The 16840-nt window shown below is 35.7% G+C and overlaps 1 protein-coding gene across 3 annotated transcripts in view; it reads right to left on the bottom strand.

The window, feature by feature from the left end:
• The window catches only part of LOC129779180 (furin-like protease 1), a 511125-nt gene that overhangs the window by 110721 nt on the left and 383564 nt on the right, over window positions 1–16840 (bottom strand). The gene's annotated exons all lie outside the window — the stretch shown is intronic.

Below are 16840 nucleotides of genomic sequence, written 5' to 3'. Positions count from 1 at the left end.
CAGACTTTGAACAGCCTCCTGGTATGTCTTCATACACTGCCATGTAAAGGAAAGGGGTTGCAGAGCATTCCAGGACAAAAAGAAGGCCAAGTTCGGCTCTGGTGAAAAGAGAGCTGATCCAGCACAAACAACAAGTAACAACTATAGAAAAATTTCGAAAATCTTGGACAAACGCAGCTAAATTGCTTGCTAACCAGTCTGCACTGACCCTCTTGGCAGGGGTAAACTTCAAAGTTCGCCAATTTTTCATGCAGACTAAATAAGTGAAGGTAATTTGTTTGATAATTATCAACCATACACGCATACATACATGAATGAACGTTTTGAATTGTTTCATGAATTATACTTCTAGCAAATTTGTTTTATCCCAAAATTGAAGTGTCCAGATTTGGTCGCGAACAAGAGGGTAATATAAAATGTTCTGGTTTCCGAATTAATCTGAGTAAATTCGGGTGTTTCGGTTTGTTTTGTTTAAATCAACAATTAATAACAAAACGTAGATCAAAAAACAGTAAAATAGATTTGGTCATCAAGTCGTTCAAATGATTCAAACTTCGTTTCGTTTTTTTTGGTTTCGGTAATAGTTGAATAGGTTGTTTTTAACAACGGATTCCAGTGAGAGTCATATTGATGCTGGCGGATTCAGCATTTCCTGAATATTTCCCTATTTCCTGAATTGAGTTAATCCCTTATTTTTGCTTTGAGCTGTGCGAAATATAATTATAAATATCTAGAACGCAATGTGTTTTACTAATGCGGACTAGACCTAGAAAATCGGTCACATATACGTTAGGAAAATGCCTTGCGGTCTACACAAATGTATGGGATGCTCTATTTTCAACGCTATTTTACATACTACCTAAAGGAAGTTTTATAATTGTACTTCAATAGATTATTAGAGAGTGTCGATTGGTGCAAAAACACCATGAATCTATCATGAAATATCTGAATATAAAGCACCCAAAATTTGTCAATTTTCGTGACTCGACCGATATCTTGTTTTTTTACTCCCCATATGTTCCCGAAAACGTAATCCTGCGTCAAAAAATCTTGATGGTTCTTCTAAATCTTTTCAATCCTCAAAGAAGTACTTTCAATGCAAATGAATTTTGACGACAGTATGATCTATATGAATAAATCAGGTCAGGGGGAAGAAATATATTTAATATCAAGTCATAACTATTATTGGAAAGTTATTTTAAAAAATCTGTAAATTGTGTATGAAACCTAAAAAAGTTGTAATCTGTATCTACGGATTTTTGGTTTCAAAAAGTCTAAAAAATCCTAGTCCTAGCATATTTATTGTATAAATAGAAAATAGTCAGATATTCGACTAGAAAGTAGCCACATTTTGTAACACATCCGAAAACGAAGCCACATATATACTTTTTATTTTCTTAATTTGTAGCTGTCAGTCCCAGTGATCAATGCTTTCCTGACAAAAAGCTCATTGTCGGTCCCTAAGGACCGACGTGGGGCTCAGCATGTTAAGTGAGCGGGGGCCATTCGAAAACATCCGCCTGATGAAAGTGGAAGCGTAGGAAAAGTAACAGTCCTCACGATGCTGAGAACGTATCAGTTTTGTGCAACCAACTGAAATGCAGCCCAAGTTAAATAATCTAATTACTTTCGTAAAGTTTCTGGCTTGGTCGGAGAATTTTACCACTCTCTCGCATCCGGCAGACGTCATTTGCAGCGAAGGTGTACTTACTCATTAAGTATCACACGGAATGTGCGGCCATTTCCGGCAAAAAAAAACTCCCAGTTTCGCTGTCGTTCAGAAATTCCACCGCGTTCTGGAGCGGGGCTGCTGCCAGAGAGGAAAAGTTTGATTAATTTACTTTCCTTATCTGGCGCGGCGCATTTCTGTAGCTAACTTCACATTTTTTCTACCGCGGCTTTAATTCATACATTTTATAGACTTCCATTTTGTTTGCCGAGCGAAGCAGACGGCGGACTTTCGTGATGTAGCATCTCTACAACGTCCTGTTTTTTCTTTGCGTTGAAATTTTCCTAATAGTTGCGGACGTTGGCAACGGCAGCCAACTTCGAACACGGCCAACGAACTAGCCAGAGTCCTGACCAGAAGCTAAGCGACAAATGTTGATGTTCTGCCAAAAAATGTTATCATGTCATTATTTTAAAATCTGAACATTTGTATCAGGCGAATCACCAGCTCTGTCTGTAACCAGTATTTGCACTCTGTTGGACGAAAATGCTGGACACTGGCCTCGCGCTGTGGAAGTTGGCCTCTGCATCAGCGAAGCGGCGCTACAGCATTTGGGAAAGTCCTCTTGCAAAGCACGAAAAGAGGGGTCGAAAAAAAACCAGTGCATCGGAAAAAATGGCTTTTTAAATAGAATAACCCCCGGCTTCAGAAAGAAGAACCAATGAAATGATTTAATGCTTTTCTGCAGTGCTCGAGAGTCGGATAGCACCCGAAGCGCTGTCGCCGGGGCAGTAGGAAACGGGAGATTTGAGGTTTGAGAAGGGATGAAGAGAGATAGGCAATAGTTTTGAAATTTAGAACCCATACTCGGAGGGTGTGAGATGATGAACGATTGCGAAAGAGCACTAAAAAGTTATTGGCTTTTATGATGCTGTTACAGGGAAGCGGGTTGGGGTTTAGGAGTAAACGAGAACGGCAAAACGGCAAACACTGGCCGAGAGATTTCTGATTGGTTCGAATGAGTGACCTGAATCAATTTAATCGAATTTGCTGTTTGTTTGCATTGTCAGCTGTGGGGAAACTGTGCCACGAATTTATCAATGTTGTTATTAGTAGATCACGGACAAAATGGAAGAAAAAGGCCATTCATATCCCTAATATTTAATTTTTAAAAAATCGAGGGATTGTATATGAGACACGACCGCTTGGGACGTAGGACTACGCAATATTTTTTTTTTAATTTGTTGGTTTGTCATTTCAGAAAGCTCATAAATAACTCATTAGTAAAAAATCCGGGGACCCTGAAAAGGTTTAATGGCTTGCGTGGTTTTGTAGAATCATTTCGAGAAGCAACAATTCTTTCTTGCCTTTGCGAGAACAACACACTAATTGGCCATATGTCGCAATTTGTTTCTTTATATCAATGCACGCTTTGCACTGAGTATTTAACGAGAGGCATCTTCCGTGCATCACCATTCAACAAGCATCAAACACGCGTCTAACAGATCACACAGTTGCAGCCAGGGTTGCCAACTATAATTTTAAAAAATCAGGAAGAATGAAAATAAAAAATCAGGATAAATCAGGATAGCTCATATTGGGTTGTCCGAATAGTGAATGTCGATTTTTGGAAAAACAAAAACATCATTTTCAATCAAAGCCTTATAATTCAATTTTATATCCCTGGTTCTGTTTCACAATCTTTCGCCATCTTTCACACAGCTTAGATATTCTAGCCTCCCAGCACATGTTTGCTTCCTCGTCGAAAACTGCTGCGAGCCATACATGTGAAAAACAGGTTGCTTGGTAGTAGCTCATAATACAGAATCCATTGCAAATCCCACCAGAAACAGAGTATATCATTCTTCGGGCGTAAACCGGATATGTAAAAGAATTAATGAGGTATAAATCCTCGCATAAGCGGAAATGCTAGTGTTTCACCTGACCTTTTGATCGTTTATATTTTTTCCAAAAAACCTACAGCATCACTACAGTCAATTGCAGAGAAATGAATATTCAACTTTTCACTGAATCTATCGTCTATGCTTTGGAATGAAATTTTACTCGACAAATGTGGAAAGCATATCAGCAGTGGAAGACTTGTTGAAGTTTTCCTAATTTTCATGATATTTAGTACAGTGATAGATATGTTTACCGTAGTCCCATTTTTACAGTTAATTCTACTTTGAACCAGACGAACAAATCACATATAAAATCTTTTTATATTGACTGTAGATTCAAAAATTTACTTAATCTCGTTGTAATTTCATAAATTCGTCAGACAATCTGGTTTCATGAAATTTTCTAGGGTAGAGGGTAGAGATAAAAAAGTTAAGTACAGCTTAACTTAATGTAAGATATATACAAGTGCGAACCGGAGAACTATCATGACAGAAAATTTTGGCATGGAAACCAGTATATTTATTACGAATAATGTAAAGAGTACAAAAATCAGGAAAAATCAGGATCATTTCAGAAAAATCAGGATAAATTGAGTGTTCGTCAGGATATCAGGGAGCGTGCTGAAAGTCTGAGAAATCCAAAAAAATCAGGAAGGCTGACATCTCTGGTGATAACATCAACAAGCGAAACTAGTCACATTTCCGTCGCACGAATTCAAACGGCCGCCAAACATGGCCTGTATAAAATCGATGAATGCGTTGTGTCTTCTTCATTAGGAAACCATCGAACCTTAACTCGGTATCGCAGATTATTTCAGGTTCGGTGGCCTCAGAGGGTCTGGTTGGATAGGAAGTAAAAAGAATCCACAAAGCTTCCATAAAGCTGGGAAAATGTAGTATAGGGTGCCAATAAAGAAATTTGGCCATTTTTTTGAACCCGTTTGTGATTCCATTCTGAATTTTTTGTTTAGATTTTGAAAACCAGTACTGCTTGTTTTTCTTAATTTGATCGCATATTTGTGATTTTTTGTGATATTACACATAGAAAATTTTCCTGTAGGTATCCGTTTGCAAGACGACTGCCTTCAGTAGTAATGAGGTATATACTGCTGTCTGCTCTCTCTCTCTCTCTTTCTTTCTTTCTTTCTTTCTTTCTCTCTCTCTCTATCTCTCTATCCATCTATCTCTCTCTCTTTTTCTCTCTCTCTATCTCTCTTTCTCTCTCTATCTCTCTATCTATCTATCTCTCTCTATCTCTCTCTCTTTTTCTCTCTCTCTATCTCTCTATCTATCTCTCTCTCTCTCTCTATCTCTCTCTCTCTCTCTCTCTCTCTCTTTCACGAGTCAAAACAAGACGGAATGGTACATCGTCGCCTTTGCAGATTCGCAAGGCAATGCTGCGCGTAGACACTAGTAAAACAGCAAAAAGACGACAAAAATCACCATGCCTATGGAAAAAGATTCTCTTCATAGAGGAGGAATCGTCTGAATGGATATTAAGTACATATGTTACTTGTTTTCTTACATTTTTGAAAAGAGTGTCGAAATGAATAATTGCATCACTATTATTAGATAAACCAGAAAAATGTCGAAAAATGCGAAATTGGAGAATTCTACAAATAATTCAGATGTCGATATGTTTATTCTAACGAATTAAAATTCACAAACACAGTCATCGATTTCAGGAAAACAAAACAAAAAATAAATTGAAAGTTCCTGAATTTCGAATAACCAAAAAATTGTACCGTTTAAGACCAATATTAGGGCTCGAAAATCTAAAATACAATTCTAAATTTCGAAATATGGTACCGTAAACTAGGGGCAAATTGATCACGATTTTCAGAAAAATGTAAATATTTCCAAAATGTTTTGTTGTATCTTTGCGAATCCAATTATTTGGAACCAATACTGGTGCCATGATCACAAAACGTTATCTATGTTTTGTTGAAAAATATCATTAGACGTTAGTTTGGAAAATTTTTAGCGGAAAATTTCGAAACATACCTTTGAAGTGAAATTGATCAATCTATTTTTTCCATTATTTTATAGTGTGATATACTCGGAAATGCATAGTTATTTATTGATTTCTTTACTAATGGTAACATAAATAATAATTCAAGGGTTTGAGGATATTAAATATGATTTATCCATCTAAAGGGTTTTCCTAATGTGGCCATAAACTCTTGAAATGGTCACCAATGAGCTAGTTTTGACAAACCGTTAAGTTCGATACCTCGCATGATGCATCTTGGTTTGGTTCTAAAGTTATCATTTTCCTCGGAAACCTGATCCGGAACATATCCGAGTTACATCAATGAGGTCATATAGGCGTGAACTCCTTACAAATAAGCTAGTTTTGAAAAATTATGGGATTTGATACTCTATATGTTGTGTTGTTTTGGTTTCTACAATCTATGGCCCTTGAACTTGTTGCTGCCATATCTCCGGAACACGGTCCTATGGTGAATAACATAGGGGTTCGAAAAATTAGCCCATCATCCTTATTTGGTACCCTATACAGTATTTTTCATAGAGCTGGTGATTTGGTTTGGGGCCCTTTTTACATCTTTACACAGCTAGGCCCTTCACGTACCAAACGACTCTATTTGGACTCTTCTGCGAATCAGAATAATCTCGGACTGCTTGAAGCATATCTTCTTTTTTCATTATTTACTAGCTGACCCGGCAAACTTCGTCCCGCCCAAAATTAGTTTTTTGTTATCCATACCTTCAAACATTCACGTTTTCTTACTATGAGCAAGGCCATGGGTCCAATCGCAGAACTGTTCATTGATTGATCTTCTAATCGACCCCGCTGAATTTTGTATGGCAGCTCCCCTTAGAGAGGGGAGGAGTGTCTATTCACCATGGAAACGTTTCGTGTCCCCTAAAACATTCGCATGACAAATTTGGCTCCATTTGCTTGTTTATTTCTCGAAATATGCAGAAATTTGTCTTTCATTTGTATGGCAGCTCCCCCCTTAGAGAGGGGGGTGTAGTGTCTAACTACCATAGAAACATTTATTGCACCCTAAAACCTCCATATACCAAATTTCGTTTCATTTGCTTGATTAATTCTCGAGTTATGCAGAAATTTGTGTTTCATTTGTATGGTAGCCCCCCTTAGAGAGAGGGATGAAGAGTCTAACCACCATAGAAACATTTATTGCACCCTAAAACCTGCATATACCAAATTTCGTTTCATTTGCTTGATTAATTCTCGAGTAATGTACAAATTTGTGTTTAATTTGTATGGCAGCCCCCCCTTAGAGAGGAGGGAGGGGTCTCAAACTATCACGAAAACCTTCCCCGACCCCAAAAACCCCTACATACCAATTTTAATGTTGATTGATTCAGTAGTTTCCGAGTCCATAACAATCAGACTTATACTTCAAACAAATAAGATTACAGATATACTAAAAACGTAGAGACTGCAATGTGTTTTTTTAAGGGGGGACCCCGGTCTGGAGAATCTAAAAAAAATAATTTTTGTTTTTTGCATTTTTGGGAAGTTAATGTCCTCAGAAATGTTGTCCTAAAAGGATTTTTCGATATTTGATTTCGTTGCAAAGTTGCAGCCAAAAGTATTAAGTCACCTCAAGGGATATAGTATTGCTGTACGAATTTTAAAACGCGTTTTTCTCGAAACCATGTTATTTCAACTGGTGATATCAATATCTCAGGATTTACTCAACCGAATTTGGCCGCCGTTTTGGAAATTTTTCGAATTTTCAAAAACCCCTATGTAATGCTTTAGGTATTGTCTTAAAGTTTCAAAATATTCCTATACCCCGTTCCTTCAGAACCGATACCACCAGCAGGGTACCTATTTTCAGAAAGCATCTACGCATCCAGCTGCCAACAGCGTAATAATCATTATTCGTGCACTCAAAAAAAAAAAGGAAAATACATCTTCAATTATACTTTAAACAATAACCAAAATACCCGAATATTTCACTTTATTCGTAACAGCCGAAAGAAATCCACCAAAAATTTTCCGACCTTCCAGACAGGGGTCCCCTCTTAATACGTTTTGCTCTATTTTCAACACATTTCAATATATAACTATTGTAAATTTTTCTAATTATATTGCAATATTTTTTTAAGGAGTGTCCAAATCTATCGGTGTAAATATGTTATGAAACCCTTATGAAATGTCTAAGCAAAAGACGTTAAAAATTGGAAAATTTCCTCGACGTGACCGATATTTTTTTTTAAAATTTGTGCTCCAATACTGCCGTTCTACGCATAGTTGTCTCATGTTACTTTTTAACGATTTTCACTTTTCTTCATAAAACGTTGTTTTTATGCATAATCTTGCGGAAAAACACAAAAGAACATATAGTTGTTCCCAGCTTTTAAAAAAACAACATCAAGCTCAATTGTTCCATGTTGATATTCAATTCATAACTGTCCCACCATGTGTTTTTTGTGAATCCATATCGAATAAATCGGTTTAAGTACAAGAATTTCATGTCACACTTTCGGCAGGGCTAATGCACTCATTTCTGGTTTGAAAGAACGAACTAATTCTCAAACAAATAAGAAAAAGTTTACCAGAACACGTTTCACTTTGTAAGCGAATGACTAATAACAATGATATTTATATTCTTCGAAGGTGTTGCAGATCACTCATTTCTTCATAAAACGATGTTTCTATGCATAATCTTTCGGAAAAACACAAAAAAAAAAATTGTATATCAAAAAACAACATCAAGTTCAATTGTCTCATGTTGATATTCTAGGGATAACAGTCCCACCATGAAGAATTTTTAAACCCGCAATCAAGCATGATTGATTCAGTGAGGGGATCTCATCACATTTCATTAAACAATAGTATAGTGCTTATAAAAAAACCGGTGTATTGCTAAATTGAAATGCTTAAAGCTTTTGGTAGACAAATATGCGAGAAAACTTTGATTGGGTTTTTCTCAGTTGTTGATTTTGGAACATGGGACAACTATGCGTAGAACGGCAGTATATGTTCCCGAAAACATAATCCCACTTCAAAACGTATTGAAGATCATTTGAGACATTTTCATTTTCAATTAAAACAACAATTTTCAATTGTTGAGATGGGAAAAAAATATAATTGACACCAAGCCATCACTAATATTGGAACTTAATTTTTGAAAGAAAATTGTATTGTATTGTATAAAACTGTATGAAACTCAAAAAATCTGTAACCTGTAACTACAGATTCTTGATTTTAAAAAGTCTGAAAAGACTGTATAAGTACAGATTATTCTGTAGACATGTTAACCCTGGTACAGAGTTGTGCGAGCCCCCTGGTACAGAGTTAACTCTCAGTTTTAACCTTATGGACTAATCGCTGTCTAGAGTGACATTGAAAGAGAATGTCGCAGAGCCATATAATTTATGAGTCCGTTTGTTGCAACGTGACATGTTGCATCGTTATCGCAACATCTTTTACTATTTTTACAGTCCTATTGAGAGAACTCAGACTGCTTGTGCCAATTGTCCAATCAGAACGCGGGATTTTCATTTAGGTCATGCGTGATATTTTCTGGTAATTCAATAATTAGTTTCAAAGAATGTACCATTTTCTTCATTGTCATAAATGCGTAGAAATATTTCCTATCGAGTGATGAAAATATCTCTGCGATCTATCGAGAAATGATGTATTATTTCCTCCCTCCTCTCTCGTTGTCCGTGGAACGAATGCTGCATTTGAATCACAGTGGTATATAAATATTGTAATTCCCCGATGCATAAGTAGAACCTCATTGACAGCACGGTTAGGTGAGCACACAAATGCCAATCTTCGTTAATTTGAACTGTTTATGGATTAGGGAATCATAATAAGTAGAATAGTAAACAAATCATAGAGAATTTCCGATCCTATTGGTATGCGAATCATCAAAATTCGTTCGTAGTGAAATTAGTTATTGAAGTTTTTCATAAAATCGTGTTTTATAATTTAGTACCCTTACTGAAAGACGCAATCCTGCGTCAAAAATATTATTAACTCATAGCTCGTGTAAAAGTTTTTTAAAAACAAAGTGCGTTCTTCATTTATTAACCCTTCCGGAAGTTGAATATGGACGTCTTCGGCTAGGCCAACATGGTTTTCTCCGCTGGTATCTTATGTAGAGAGATTCCGTAGAGCATATGTACCCTGATGTGGAGAACTGTTTGAATAATTTTTGAACGTACTTATACGAAAAGTAGTTCTGTATCTATCATTTAGGAAAAGAGGAAAACCGAATATACGCAACCTGCGGAAATTCAAGTCGTGATACATTTTTAACATACTTCGTATTTTTTTAATCGAGGGTCCAGTTGAGATTTCAGATTTCAAATTCCAAATATCATTTATGGACTTAGATTCAATATTCTAATTTTAAGATTGCAGTTATTCGTATCCGAACTGTATAATGGAGGTCTATGTACAGATTCCGGACCACGGATGTAAATTCCAGATGGAGATTTGGACTAATTGGCATTGCGAAAAGAATGGATTGAGAAGTAAGAATTAAGAAGAAGAAAAAGAAGAAGAAAAGAAGAGAACGGAAAGCAGGTGAAGAAAAAGCTGTTGGTTCGATAGGCTCAGTTGGAGTCAGAAAATTAAAAAAAGAAAAAAAATCTCACGAAATGATGAAACAAAGAAAAATAAGGTTGGAGCATACTAGTAGTCCAGAATCGGTCATCAAGGAATAGACGATCAATCCTGAACTACTACAGGTAAACTTCCATATAACGTACATTTCACTTTCAAAATTGCACGTTGTATCGAATTGTTCGTTATATCGAAGCCTAATAAAGGACTCACAAACGTAGTCTCGTAGTCTATAATACTATATTGTGTTGCTGTTTTAGTAAAGTTAATGAATAACTTCAATCAGAAGACGAAGCCAGCCTTTCTCATGATGTTTCCCTTCGTACTGTTGATTAAAGCTTGATTCATTTAGAATCCGGAATCACAAAACCAGCTGTATTTCGGGATTGATTGAAGGTACAAAACTTGTTTTAGCATCACAATACAGGTAATTCAATGTTCTAGCAGAAAAAAAAATATTGAAAAAAATTTCCTTTACACTTTGAAAATGTGTACGTTATATCGAGGTAAAATGTACGTTATATCGAGGGTACGTTATAACGAGCGTACGTTATATCGTTATATCCCTGTATTCGCATAAGTACAACATGGGCTGAAAAGTCCCGGGATTTTTCATTAAAAATGGAACAAGATTAATTTCGATTGGCTCATCCGTCACTAGCTTATGTGTGAAGTTTCATGACATTTCGTATATTGGATCACAAACTACAGTTGTTTAAGTGTCACTACCTGAGCATTCGTACAGAAAATGGGAAAAGAGGAATATCGTATTTTGATCAAACATTGTTTTTTGATGGGTAAAACTCCTCAACAATCAATGCAGTGGTTGACGAAATGTTATTCCACTTCTGCTCCTTCGAGAACGACAGTTTATCGGTGGTTTCGTGAATTTAAAATGGGTCGCAGATGCACCTCGCTCTGGAAGGTCAAAAAAGGCTACGAATCCAAAAATCGTAAAACAAGTGCATCGACTCGTTTAGAACGATCGTAAAGTGAAGTTACGCGAGTTAGCTGAGGCCGTAGGCATTTCAAAAGAACGAGTGGGATACATTTTGCACGACATTTTGGACATGAAAAAGCTATCCGCGCGATGTCTGCCGCGTTTGCTGACCGGCGACCAAAAACAGCGGCGCGTTGATCATTTAACAGCCGGTTTGGCGTTGTTGAAGCGTAATCGAGCGCACTTCTTTCGACGTTTTGTGACAATGGATGAAACATGGATCCATTACTACACTCCTGAGTCCAATAGGCAGTCTGCAGAGTGGCACTGAGGCATATTTCGAAGACTTAGACGTTTCGTACTACAGAAAGCGAATCGAAATGTTGGAAACTCGCTATACCAAGTGTATTACCCTTGAAGGAAACTATTTTGAGGAATGAATGCAGGTTTGCCTAAAAAACGATAGCTTTCAAAAAATCTCGGGACTTTTCAGTCCATGTAGTATGAAGAAAATCATTGTATTTCGTTGATTACCTCAAATTTGGGCCCTGCAAGAAACTCGAACGAATCGCTCTGGGCGACGAACGTGTTAAAGAATTCTCAAACAAAAAAAATAAAGAAAAATAAATACGTTGACAACTTTTGCACATATGAAACGCACTATTCGCAGACAACAGCTTTGTTATAGGTTAGTATAATAATTTGTGCCCCTTTCCGTAGCGTCATGGCGATTCCGAATAGTAGTAAAATCATTTTAAACTACCACTTTTGCGGAGCTTCGAGGTTGAGAGTGGGCTGCAGTTCATTGTTCTACATTGCCAGAAACCCAAATCCAAATCCAATCCAAGTAAGAACCCGTGAAGTAGTGCCCGGCTTTTCTAGAAATGGATGGAAAAAAGGTTTTCCGGAAAGAATTTTTACTACATTCTTCACATGTTACAAACAGAGGAGAAATATCCGAGCAGCAGTGAGGACACATGATATTTGAATGCGGGTTTTGTAGATTACGGACATATTCAGCTCTCTGCAGCTACGCACTCGAAAAATTACGCAATTTGGAATATAATAGTTGATATATTCTTTGTCCGAAAATTTATTGTTATCGACTGAAACTGCCGATTCAGGGATGGTGCCTTTTACCTAGTGTGCGAATACTTCACAAGAAAATGGGTATGCATAAGAACATTCACACATACATCCACAGCACTGTACAAACAGTTTTAGCAAAGAAAATTTGCCAATTTGAATGGATGGCTGACGCTGGACTTTTGCTCTTTGGAGAGTAGTCCATCAAACAACTGCAGTTGATCTGGATCAGGCATCGGACAAGGTGCAAAAATAAACACATCCATTCGAAAACTAACAATTCAAACTTCGCACCTTGTTGTGGCAACCTTCGGATGTTTGTATATTGTAGGCAAACTGTTTGCCCTTTAACAAAGGCTCAGTCTGTTTGTTTCTATTTGAACGGGGAGATTCGAAAGCAGACGAAAACTCTATCCCACTCACCACTCACTGCCGTCTTAGGAAAACTCTCGAATTGAGTCGAGAGGAGCCAAGAAGGTTTCACTTTTTGTAGGAATACACCAACAATAACAGCAACAGAGAAGACCCAATGTCTCTCCTCGCAAGACGTAATGCCGATGCCTATTTTTCATCCAAGGCTTCCCTGGCACGACATTGGAGGGAATGCCTGAAACAAGATGAAGTGGAAAATTTCAACCCTTTATGGCAGGCTTGGCGAAGCGAAACCACTCGGCTGCCATTGATGAAGATTTCTTGTTAGAGTAGAGGAAAGGGGCGACAGCTGTAGATGTAGTGATAATGACACGTTGATTCAGAGTCTACTGCACCACCCAGAGACAATCTTCTGGCAGACGAAGGAAACCGGAAAAGAGAGCGGAAGCGATGGAATTGACTTGGAAGGATTATATTTGGGGCGGAAAAGTTTGTTCAATCAAAGTCCTCATAACCGAGGCGTGCGTGATTTTATCGCTCATTCACGGAAGAAGATATTTTATTAAGTGAGATCGTCTCCGAAGCCACTCAATCTCACCAACTTGTGTTGCTTTGGATGATGATAATGAGGCATTTCAATATAAAGCGATTAATTACCGAAGTTTTCGTAGTATGTATAAATATTTCGTATAAAACTACACTCGACTTAAAAAAAATAGAGGAACAGAATGCGAAATCGAAATGTTTTGGTAATGTTTGAAATGCTGTAAATATTTGAAAAATAGAAAAAAATCATTCAAAAGCTTAAAGTTGCAGTTCTGACACACTTATGTTTATGTTTCTAACATAATGTGTTCACTTTGTTCCTCTAAAATTTTTTTACTGGTGTGTATGGGAGATGGGGGTAAGACGGACATGTTAAGGAAAATTTAAATTATGTCTTTGAAAACTCATATTTTCAAAAATTTAAAAACAGTTTCTTACAGTTCAATATAATGGTTTTCGAAATAACTGATGTTTCATAAAAAGGTGTTTTTCCATGTTTTTTTACTGAAATTAGAACAAGCCAAAAGTTGAACATTTTTATCGGTGCGGGTATAATGGACATGTAGTGGGGGGAATATGGACAGGTTGATAATGTACGAAGCGTAGAGGTTTATTGCTCGCGAGAGGAATAATTTCACTCTCTCTCAGTGTTTGTGCGTCCAGTAACTGCAAGAGAACAAAAAAAGAAAGCAATATAAAAAAGAGTTCTTCCCTTCACTTTCAATCATGCATTGGATGTGATTATGGATGTGACTGTCCATTTCAGCCCCCCCAGTGCAATTATTTCAATAATTTAAATTTGCCACTTACGAATGAATTTACTTTTCCGTACATACCTAATATCGCTTCTCTGTCAACTCACAAATCGAAATATAACCATTAGCGAATTCAATTTTGCAATTAAACCACTTAAAATGCTTAATATCGAAGCCGCAAAAGTTACATCCACTCGCGGAATCGTTTTCGATTTTCGGTTTTTGTTTCTCTATTCCACTTTTGATCAGTATTCATTGCCATAGGATGGTTTAAATATTATAGAATAGCATGTAGAAAGGTTTCCCATCAACAGAATTTGGAAATTCATAATGCAACTATACAAATCAACCACCTGTCCATTATACCCCCACTGTCCGTCTTACCCACGGCTCCCCTATAAATAACAAAGTTGAAAACTTTTTTTGCGTTTCTGTCACAGTTTTATATTTTTGTAAAGAATGGTCCCTATTTTCAGATACAGTATAGTATAATGGACAAAGTGTATGGAAAAAAAACGGATAGGGTATGAATAGAGTCGCACAACATCATGCTTGAGTAATTCCAAATGAGGGGCTTAGAATGCAAGGGGTGTAAGTGACTTGATCGATTTCTCTGCATCAACTTTTTCTTTAGTAAATAACTCAATTGCAAAAACGTTCCAATTTAAGTTTGCTATAGAATCTGATAGGTGAGGTTCTGACCTATCTTCCACATTGTCAAATACAGCTGGGAATGTATTTGAGGCTAAGCTATGACCAAAAGAGATAGTCGATGTAGAGAAATCGACCAAATCACTTACACCCCTTTCATTCTAAGCCCCTCAAATGAAATCGACAAATGACAAAACATGAGTATTTTTGATTCAAATGAAAGTGTGTATTCCGTTTGGGTTAGAGGAAACATGAGTTTTCAACAGCAATTGGGAATTTTTTGGCTCAAGCGTAACTTTTGAAAGGGCGTATCGATTTGAGTAAGAGAAATCTTTGATAATTTATATCTCAAAAACTATGAGTCGTACCGAAATAGTGTCTTAGAAAGAGTTATAGAGTATTTATGGTTGAATATGAAAAAATGTACACTGAGAAAAAAAATTAGTAATTTTTTTTTATTTACAAAATAAAAATTCAATTTGCAATATTCAAAATACATATTTTTTATTTTTTTTTTATTTTTCCATACAAAATAGAGTCATGCAGAAAATTTAAAAAATGGGCCCAAAATGGTAAAACTATTTTTGACGAACTTTGTGGAACATCGAATTTTTAGGAATTTTCGAAACATCGAATTTTTGTATGTTAACAATCATTTTTAGTTACAAATTATGAATCCTGATGTGATTTAAAACAAAAAAGGTTATCATCAATCTCCTCCTAAATGTAGCCATTCTCGAAATTTTTTAAAAAAATATTTCTAATTTATTGTCTTTTTTATAGTAAATAATCCCTTTTAATATGTTTGTCGTGTTTTACCGTCATGTTCATGATTTTTTTTTAATTTGCGAATGCATAAAATCTCATGAACATGATGGTATAACACGACAAACATATTTAAAGGGCCTATTTACTATTAAAATACAATAAATTAGAAATATTTTTTTTAAATATCTCGATAATGGCTACATTAAGAGGGAGATTGATAATAACCTTTTTTGTTTTAAATAACATCAGGATTCATAATTTGTGATTAAATATGAATGCTAACATACAAAAACTCGAAGTTTCGGAAATTCCTAAAAATTCGATGTTTCACTAAGTTCGTCAAAAATAGTTTTACCATCTTGGGCCCATTTTTTAAATTTTCTACATGACTTCTATTCTATATGAAAAAATTGAAAAAAAAAATACATATTTTTTGATATCGCAAATTAAAATTTTATTTTGTAAATAAAAAAAAAAGTACTAATTTTTCTTCTCAGTGTACATTTTTTTCAAATTAAGCCAACAATACTCTATAACTCTTTCTAACATACTATTTTGGTACGGCTCATATTTTTTGAGATATAAATTATCAAAGATTTATCTTACTCAAATCGATACGCCCTTTTCAAAAGTTACACTTGAGTCAAAAAATGAACCATGATGATGTATTTGGAAAAGTTGTTGGAAATTATAAGCAAATTCATAAAATTTCATGAACATGACGGTATAACACGATAAACATATTAAAAGGGATTATTTACTATAAAAAAGACAATAAATTAGAAATATTTTTTTAAATATTTCGAAAATGGCTACATTTAGAAGGAGATTAATAATAACCTTTTTTGTTTCAAATCATATCAGAATTCATAATTTGTGGCTAAAAATGATTGTTAACATACAATAATTCGAAGTTTCAAAAATTCCTAAAAATTCGATGTTCCACAAAGTTCGTCAAAAATAGTTTTACCATCTTGGGCCCATTTTTTAAATTTTCTGCATGACTTCTATTTTGTATGAAAAAATAAAAAAAAATAATTATTTTGGATTGCAATATCCAATATTGAATTATTATTTTGTAAATAAAAAAAAAGAGTACTAATTTTTTTCTCAGTGTACATTTTTTTCATATTCAACCATCAATACTCTAAAACTCTTTCTAAGACACTATTTCAGTACGACTCATGTTTTTGAGATATAAATTATCAAAGATTTCTCTTACTAAAATCGATACGCCCTTTTCAAATGTAACGCTTGAGTCAAAAAATTCCCAATTGCTGTGAAAAACTCATATTTCCTCCAACCCAAACGGAATACACACTTTCATTGGAATCAAAAATACAAGTTTTTAAAATCTGCTTTTTTAGGACGATTTCATTTGAAATTGCTGAGTTTTCTTTTTCTTCGTTTCATAATTCCATAAGAATTTCGTTCTTTTGTTTCATTTTCCGTCTCCAAGTTAGCCTTCCGAGCCGAAAGCTTCTTCTTCGTCTTCTTTTCTTTCTCTTTTCTTTTTCGTTTTCTTTACACTGGAGTCGCTTTTTACGCGGGGGATACGTGCCGCGTAAACGA

The sequence above is a fragment of the Toxorhynchites rutilus genome, chromosome 3 (assembly GCF_029784135.1).
Source record: "Toxorhynchites rutilus septentrionalis strain SRP chromosome 3, ASM2978413v1, whole genome shotgun sequence".
Taxonomy (NCBI): domain Eukaryota; kingdom Metazoa; phylum Arthropoda; class Insecta; order Diptera; family Culicidae; genus Toxorhynchites; species Toxorhynchites rutilus.
The sequence above is the reverse complement of the archived record's forward strand: the minus strand, read 5'-3'. Positions and strand labels throughout refer to the sequence as shown.